The sequence below is a fragment of the Nelumbo lutea genome, chromosome 2 (assembly GCF_056320005.1).
Source record: "Nelumbo lutea isolate HS-2025 chromosome 2, American lotus-T2T, whole genome shotgun sequence".
In the NCBI taxonomy this organism is placed as follows: Eukaryota; Viridiplantae; Streptophyta; class Magnoliopsida; order Proteales; family Nelumbonaceae; genus Nelumbo; species Nelumbo lutea.
The window spans coordinates 15,575,058-15,584,473 of NC_142685.1; the positions used below are offsets into that span (position 1 = coordinate 15,575,058).

The window sequence follows — 9,416 nt, forward strand, 5'->3', positions numbered from 1 at the left end:
AGAGACTGAGTTTAGAGTAAAATGAAACAAGTTACCTAAATAATTTTCGGGCCGAACGGTCCAATCGTCTGAATCAACGGCAATTCGAAAGCCATGCTTCCACCAAGTTAGGAAAGTTATTAGCTTATGTATGTGATACATGGGAATTATGAATGTATGTATAAATATGTATTATATTATTTAAATAATATATAATCATAATTTATATATATATATATATATGTAATTTATGCATATATAATTTATATTAGATTTTATTTATATTTTTTATTTTAATATTTACTTTTTTTTATAAATAAAAGGCTAAAAATTAAGATTTAAGATTAAAAAAGATTTTTTAGACAAAAATAACATTCCAAGATGCATTTGAATGCATAGGATTTGAAAAGTTATCTAAAATAAGAGAGAGAGAAAATGACGAACCGCAAAGTACAATTAGAATAAGTGTCAACTCAAAATTAATGCCAATTCACATATGGACATTGGTATATAAAATGGGGTTTTTAACATTTTGAATATTTATAACTCAAGAGTGGAATTCAGAAATCTGCTATTCATACTTTTGCAAAAAAAAGATCACCAGTTCAACAATATAATCAAGTGCAAAGTTATGGCCTATGGGTATTTTCAATATATTGTGAGCTGTAACCCTGCAACTAGTCGGGCTTTGAATAGGGGATGACGGGATGAGTGCTGGTTTGAATGATTTGACTCTCCAAGACAACGATGGATTGGAAACATTGCATTGGACAGTTGAGTGCCACAAAACTTTGGCTGTTATCTGTCGATGGATCATATTTGGATTTCACTCAATTAAAATCTAAATCTGATTATATTATAGTATATATTAGTATTAATATATAAAATCTGATTATATTAAGTAATTAAAATTTTCATTGTTTTCTTTATTTTAAATAATGGAATGTAATTAGATTTCAAATCGAGATGGGATTCAGATTTAATTTACTGCATCCAAATCCGAATGCAATCCGTTTACTTGCAAGGAGTTCATGGGCCTGATGTGTCAGTGTGTCGAACGTAGACAGTAAACTTTTTCCCCTTCTATTATGTCGTACCGATATTAAGTAATTATAAAAAATGATATTTCATTTAATTATCTTTTCTGTGTCATTCTTCTAATAAAGTTTTTTTTTGAAAAAGTGATAATTGATTAATAGAAACGATACAGTCTCAACAGGAATGTTTTGCCACCAACTAAGATGAGGCCCAAGCCATTAAACAAAAGGGAAAGGAAAAGTTTGCTAGACAATTGACTGAATGATGCACATGGCTAAACTTCGACTGACTTCAACCTTTCTAAAATATTCTTCAGAACTTCCACTCTCGCTGGAGGGGAGGTCGCCTCTTCAAATCAGTGTTTTCAGAATCGGACCAGAAAAACTGAGAACCTTTGATTGGTTTTGTTTCACTCAGTATTGTTTTTTGACAAAAACCCATGATTTGGTCAGTTAGCAAATCGTTGACTTGAATGGTCGAATTATCAAAACATTGATTCAGACAATAGTTTTTGGCTGTTTTTTTTTTTTTATTTTTAATTTTAAGTCAAAATGGGCCATCCATCCGAACCATTCAACCTGAGAATCGGACCCAAAATGATTCTCTATCCAATCCAATTTTAACTTCAAATCATATATAAACCGGGTTAGCAGCATCCAAATTTTGTGGGCCTAGGGCCTGAGTTTTCAATCTATATTGTGGTGGGTTTACTCATTGGATGAAAGAGTTTCCATGTTTTCGGACAATTCTGCCAAGGCTTATATTGCTTTCTTGGCATTGGGATTTCTCTCAACCTTATCTGAAGTAGCAAAAATAGAGGGGCAGGACAAAAGGTAGAAATTCAAGTTTTGTATCAGGTAGGAAGGGACGCAAATTTTGAAGTTGTCATGACAATCATGATTAAGCATCAGAAACCACAAATTTTTGGAACAATTGCTCTTGAGCCTTGGTTTTTTCTGACCAATCCTCTAAACCAACCCAAGCCTAACTAACCAACTCCGGTTCCAAGGCTTCAACCTAAATCAAAACCAAATCAAATGTAGTGGTTATAGTGATTTTACCTGAAACTTGAGTTTACTTGGCTTAGCAGGGCTTATCTAGATTGCTTCCTTCTCTCTACCAAAATTCTCATATATGCACATGTCTGAAGACAATGAATCAACATTATTTAAGATTTTTTTCAGTAAATCAACATAGTTGATATAAGAGACACTCGAAAAACATTAGATCAAAATGAGTGACTGTAGTTTTCAGGATATAGCATTTCTAATCGAATACCAAGCTAGGCTCTTCCTCTCTTGAGAGGCTCCGTAGTGCTTGGTTCAAATTCCAGTCTTCTGCATTTTCTCCACTTCCACCTGTGTGGTTTTACTTTCCACCAATGGGTCCTCTAATTGAAAGAACCTCACAAGTTGACAGGTGTCAATGGAAACATATTAAATTTTGATTCAATTTTTGTATAAATGTTTGTGCCATATTTCTTATCAGGTTTCTTCATATTATTGGTGCAACTGAATTAATAAAAATTGCTACTACAATTAAAGATGAGATGTTGTAGCTAGAGGAAGCCAAAAGGTTTCACAATTCCCTGTATTCACAGGTAAGAACTTGTACCTTCTTTGCCAATTGAAACCTAGCCTCTTTTTTATTCATTAGAAAGTAAGTGCATTTACTATTATAGGGTAATCAAGTATCAGCTAGAGTGCACTTACCATTTACCAATGTTTTCATGTAGTTCACATTATTGGCATTCAATGAAAATTAATAATATCTTTTGATTTTAAATGGACATGCTGCTAATATGTAGGTCTGTATCATTTATTGGACTCCGAGGTGATCTCTCTTTTTATTGTTCTCTTGTTCAAAATAGTTCTTCTAACTGATTACACATCACTCGGATACTATAACTTTCCTACTAGTTATGTCCTATATTGTAGCTTCCAGCGGAAAGGATTTTTCAGTTCTAGTCTCCAAGACCAATGGACACAACAGTAGCAAAAACAATGGACTACACTGACCTTCCACACTCTCAGATAAGAAAAGTAATTGCCTTAGCTTATTTATCGCATATGTTAATAGGAATGCAGAGACCTAACATGGTGAAATGGAAACTTTATCATCTCTTTTACCCTATTTTTGACAGGTCACAGCTTCACGCTTCCTCATTACTAATTGACAGTGGACACATGTGTTGAAAAACTTATGGAGTAAGTTGTTATCTTCCACTTCTTGAATTATAAAATAATTATGATCTGAATGTTTCTGATAAGAAACAAGAAATTGGTCTGAACTGCTTGTGATGGTAATCTTCACGTACAACTTATGGAGGGATCACTCTACAATTTTTTCGACCTATACAAGCAGAGCTGGCCTCTATAATTCAAGGCATGAAACTAAGCTTTGCTTTGTGATTGGAAAATGTACAAGTTGTGAGGATGAACTTGGGTGCATAGGCACACCATTAGAGAAGTAGGGTACTAGGTGTACGGAATAAACTGCTTGTTTATATGGTTTTCAAGGTCTGCCATTGCCTTAATGCCCTTAACAGAAATATAGAAATCCTAGTTATTGAATAGGGAGCCATATATCTTTGGGGGAACCATCGAGTTTGGCTGACTGTTCTCTTTGATCTATTGCTGATATCAATAGGCCTTTATCCAAATGTTGACATGGATTATGAGTAAGATTTAATGAAGGTTGATTTGGAAGAGTCGGTGTGACTTGTGTAGGAGTCAAAGGAATCATTGGAATGAAACACTTGATTGATTCAGGTACAAAAGGATCATGGATCCACAATGACTCAGTTCCATATGATTGAGAATGGAATCAACTAGGGAGGGAGTTGCACATAACACAGACAAATAAGACTGGTATATTCCAACTTTTTTCTTACATACAACTTCATTTACCTGGTTATGCAGGTTCATCCAAGTGTGTGCAAGGGTGCTTGCGTGTCCAGCTTATCATGAACTATGTAACACCATATCTTGAATTATGTAAGTTCAGTCCTTATTTCTTCTTCTTTTTTTTTTTTTTTGAAATTTCTGCAAAATATTTGAACCACTAATCTAATAATTATAAAGTAGATTAAAAACATGAAACATCAAATTTTCCTTTTTAAGTTCAGATGGGGTTTGAAACTATCTAACTTTAAAATTTTTCTAGTCAACTAATACATGTCTTATATCTCATAGGGGCCATTATAAATTTAAGCAATTAATCCCTGCAGTAGCCTCCTATACCAATATGTCTCATATCCCAGCAATAGTTATTTGTTCTAGAAAAGCAGGCTTGCAATTTAGTGTCCGAAGTGGTGGCGACGACTACGAGGGACTTTCATATGCATTTGATGTTCCATTCATCATTGTTGACCTACTAAATTTTTTGTCTATTGACGTTGATATAGAAGATAACAGTGCATGGATTCAAGTTGGATCAATTCTTGGGGATGTTTATTATAGAGTTGTAGAGATTTTTGTTTGTTTATGTATTTTTCTCTTCATTTTTTATGGTGAAGAATGATTTTTTTATTGTCGATGTAGCGTGATCCGATCACTCCTATCTGGCATTCGCGCGGTTCCTGAGGGGTACCTGAGATGATAAGGAAGAAGAACTCCCGGGGGGTTTGCCTGGCAGGAACACTCCGATGATTAAGTCAGTATTCTGTGCAAGAAGCAAAGGGAAAACGAAGGCTAAGAGTGCAAATTGCGCAAGTGGTTCGAAGATACCTTGTTCCTTGAGAGTCAGCTTCTTGTAACAGAATTCTGCTGCTTCAAGCCCTCTGGCTTCTGACAGGGCATGTATAACCACCACTGTCAGTCTGCCACAGCCGTTACAGGCAAGGCTAAGGTGGCACGCGCGGGGCCGTCGTTGTAGGGTACGTGCCTGTCAGGTACGAGACACCTTATAAAGGTGACAGTCGTGACGCTATCTGACGAGGGACATGGCTACTGTGCCCAGATTTGTCGAGTACGGTGGTCGAGCAGGAGGCCTTCCTTTGGTGTACCGAACTACCCTTCCGCGAATTACCTTGCGTCAGCCTGTCTCTTGAGTGACGAGCTGCCTATAGCAAGTTATGTTGAGCTGACTGACCCGAGGTGTCTATGCCTTGGGGTGTCCAGAGATGGATCAGTGTGTTCCTGTCTGGGAGTGGCCCGAAGTCCATTGGAAGGAACTCAGGCCTCAAGAGAGGTCAGGGTGCCCCTAACTCGGGGCGCCCGGAGTGCCTTAACCCCGGGGAGGAGGTGCAGGTAAGGCAGCTCCCGGTGAGTAGTTTATCGGCCTAATTGCCGAGCTGAACTCGGTAGGACCTTCCCTCCGAGTTGTGGTCACGTCCATTGCGCTGTCATGCTGAGTCACTGTTTGAGCAAGGTCACGTCCGCGTGTACCCATGCTGCGAGGTTGGGCCAAATCACCCTCCATCAATTGTGATTTTGGTTTGTTTATATGTTTTTCTTTTCATTTTTTTTCATGTTTTCTCCATATATGCACTTGTTAGCAGGTTGCCAATGTGTGTATGTATATAATGAACACTTGCTTTTAAGGTTTTTTTAACAAGGGTAGAATTGAAAATTTTTAGCTAATTCCGATTCCAGCTTATAGTTGAACCAAACAATAATAATCAGAATCTGATTCCAACTCCCAATTGAACCAAACAGGTGCCAAGAATAGGTGATTCAGATTCTGATTTTGATTCCTGGGGATTTTGATTCTGATTCTAATTCCGGTCTTATCCATGAACCAAACGCTCCCTTATTTTTTTAAGCTTTTATTAATAAATCCTTACCTTACCTTTTTCAAAACAAAAAAAATAAAAAATAAAAATAAACCAAAATTTACACTCATTCTATTTGCATTCCCATGTATTTACACCCAATGCAAATAATTTGTACTGTGCAACCAAACAAAGGGGACAAACTTAAAATGGGGCCGCGTAAGAAAGAAAAAATATATCTTAGTCATGGAACCCTCAACAGTCAACAATAGTATCGTCCATTGTGTCATATTAAAACTGGCAGAAAAGGTTGTTCATGGCAATTAATGAATCCATGATATTTTGAGCTTGAAATTGCAATTTTCTCCCACTTTAAATTGGCAATTGCATTCCTATCCATGAAACATATTTTTTATTTGGAAAATGGTACACTATATTATACAAACTCTAAATATGAAAAAATATATGAAGGAAATTTCATCCGGTCCCACAAACTATAATACCAAGAACTGCATTCTCTCGTTGAAAATTAAATTAGAAAGAAAACAAAATACGAGGAAGTTCATTCAAACAAGCACAAACAATAACAATATCAGGCTCCCTAGAGCCAGGGTGGGACCTCGATACACTAAAGCGCTGCCCTTTTGCATAAAATTAAAATATAGTATTCAGCAAAACCCTTCTAGTACGTAGCTGCTTTTATTCTGCATCATAGAACATGTTTGAAGTATAGATATTTGGATCGTCATCACATTCCAATAGAACTAACCACTGCATCCATTGTTGGTCTCTTGCTTCGATCCTCGTCCACACAGGATATACCTATCTTGACCATCGTCATCGCCTGGTTCCAGTTGAACTGTCCTTTCAATGCTGGATCAACCGTATCCTCAACCCATGAATCTTCCTCATGTTCAATCTTTGTCTTCACCGCAGCAAGAAAGTTTTTCAGCTTTGCCTCTTCCTCTTGCCCATCCACTACCACGAAATCCGAGAGTCGGTTTCCATTCACAACCTCTAGTAGCACAACGCCATAGCTATAGACATCAATCTTAGCAGTGATTGGAAGGTTTAGAGCCCATTCTGGAGCCATGTACCCTTTTGTTCCTCGGACTCTAGATAACTTTGAACCAGGTCCACCTCGCTGAGACAACTTTGCCAATCCGAAGTCTGAGATCTTAGGTTCAAAATCACTGTCCAAGAGTACGTTTTCAGGCTTCACATCACAGTGGATAACCCACTCGAGACACTCATGGTGAAGGTAAGTCAGACCCTTGGCGGTCCCTAAAGCAATTTTGAATCTTCTCGCCCAATTCAGAAAGCTTGCGCCTCTTTTGTTGTTACCGGCATTGATGAACAGGTGCTTATCCAGTGATCCATTCTCCACATATTGGTAGATTAATAGCCTATGGGTCTTTTCTGAACAGAACCCCCACATCCTCACCAAGTTTATGTGGTTGACTCTGGCAAATGTGCTTACCTCGGCCCAAAACTCTTCTTCTCCTTGAATTATGTCTCCCAGTTTCTTCACTGCTACCACTCTATTGTCATCTAATGTTCCCTTGTAAACAGCCCCAGAGCCTCCCCGTCCCAGCTCTTCTTTGAACGTATTGGTTGCTTTTTTCAGCTCAGCGTAAGTGAACTTCCTGAATTGACTGGATATCGTACGGTACCCATCCTCCATTGACGGTGGCATCCTGTGCCTCCTAAAAAGGCACCACCAACCTAATGCAAAAAGGAGAACTTCAACCACGCCAATTGCAGAAACAAACGAATAGAGATAAATCCATTCTGTTCTTCTCCTTTTTTCAGCTTTTCTAAATCCACAAATGAGGTCAGATCCCTTTGGAATATCCATGGTTTCTAATGTTACAAAACTTCTGGGCAGTTTCAAATACGCAGTTCCTGGGAAGTTCGGAGCATGGTATCCATTAAAAAGATCACTTTTCAAGTAACAGATTGCTTCTCCTGTTAGCCTATAGACAAAAGCCTCACAAAAGCAGTTGTTCAAGCAAAGACTTGCAGGATTCAAATGTTGAACTTTGAATATAATCGAGATCATATCCGTAAAAGTCTGAATGCGGAAGCGCCACAAATCCGGACGCCTGAGTTTGGTCACAGCTGGTTGGATTGAACAAAGGTTTACAGCCTTTGTTCCAGTTACTTGGGTCGCTCATGTTGTATCCTGGCGGGCATGAACACTTGGGTTCGGGAGTATAATGGCAAATACCATTTCTACCACACAGCCCATGAACTTTGCACGGCTGCTGGGGTTCTTGCGGTGAGATCACCCATGACCCATTGCTTGATTCTCTCAAGCTATAAAGTCTAAGATTACCATCATAATCCAACGTTAATCGCCTTTTAATCCCTAAACCCATATCAGTAGCCACGAGTTTTGTTCTATCACTCGATGAGAAGATCCCCATTTCATCAAGCACTGCAGTTCTACTACTATTGTAATTAGTTCTGCCATTCTGAAAAACAGTTTTATCAGGGTTGGGCCAATACAAGCTAGAAATCTCAGGTCCGTCGTACAAAAGTCTCAAAACATTGTCATTGTCAAACAACAAACTAAAATAGCCCGAAGTATAAGTTGTATTACCCATTGAAGAGATCAGCTTCTTATTCTTGGTGAGGAGCTGTGAAGGGAGGAGAATATCAGTAGGAAAGTCAAAGCTTTGCCAGAGGATCTTATCGTCTTGGTCCCTCAGAACGAGGTTTCCAGTGTCCAGGAGCTCGGCTTTGTCCACCATGGTGCCGGTAGTGTTGGTTGACCAAACTGTTGAACCGTCAAAATCTGTAAGCTCCATGGTTCCATCTCGGTGCAATAAAACTCTGGAACCTCGGCTGTGTACAGGACGGTCTCGGTTAGCCATCCAAACGACGGTCTTTTCTTTAGAGTTGGTGAACCAAATGGAGAAACTATAAGCATTTGTGCCGACCTGGTAAAATCCACAGGAGAAGGATTTATCTGGGGAGGTGAGGATGTCTGAATCGTGCTGCTCAACAGATAGAAAAGTGCCTCTCTGCATAGAAAAGGCAAATGAAGACGTGAAGTAGACCACAAGGAAGAAAAGAGAGAAAAGAAGAAACTGGTAAGGGATTGTCATGTTTGAACTACCGAAATTGGTGGATGGTTTGGATCAATTTGCCTCTATTTATGGATAAGTGAAGTTAAGTTGTAGAGTAGCCAGAGATAAACTTTTAATTTGACTCTAAACCCTTGAGAAATAGGGATGGCAATTTCTAATTTAGCTGTGGGTACATGCCTCTACCATACCATAAGGGGCGGGGTTTTTGCTTGAAGGACATGTTTTGGGATTTTACAAGTTACAACCCATATTGGTTTACATATATACAATACACCTAATATATAAACTTTATATATTAGGTGTTGAATTTAATAATCTTTTTTAGTTTATATAAGGGATAATGGATACTTTATGTGTTTTTACATGTCTTAATCAAATAATTGGAAATTTTATTATTTATTTGTGTTATTTTACTTATTTACTGTTTATATATGACAAAAAATATAAGAATTTAAGCTTGAATTTTAAACCCAACCGACTCCTACCCTTGAATGCAGAGATTGGAGAGGAACGGGTCAAAGAGGATTTTGCATTTTCATATGCTGGGAGGATTTGAATTCTTAAAATTTAACCCACTATAGGTGTTGGGC

The 9,416-nt window shown here is 38.0% G+C and overlaps 1 pseudogene; it reads right to left on the reverse strand.

Moving 5' to 3' along the window:
* Nucleotides 1–6,255: 6,255 nt before the first annotated feature.
* LOC148868791 (putative receptor protein kinase ZmPK1) lies at nucleotides 6,256–8,844 on the reverse strand (annotated as a pseudogene).
* Between the last annotated feature and the right edge of the window lie 572 nt (nucleotides 8,845–9,416).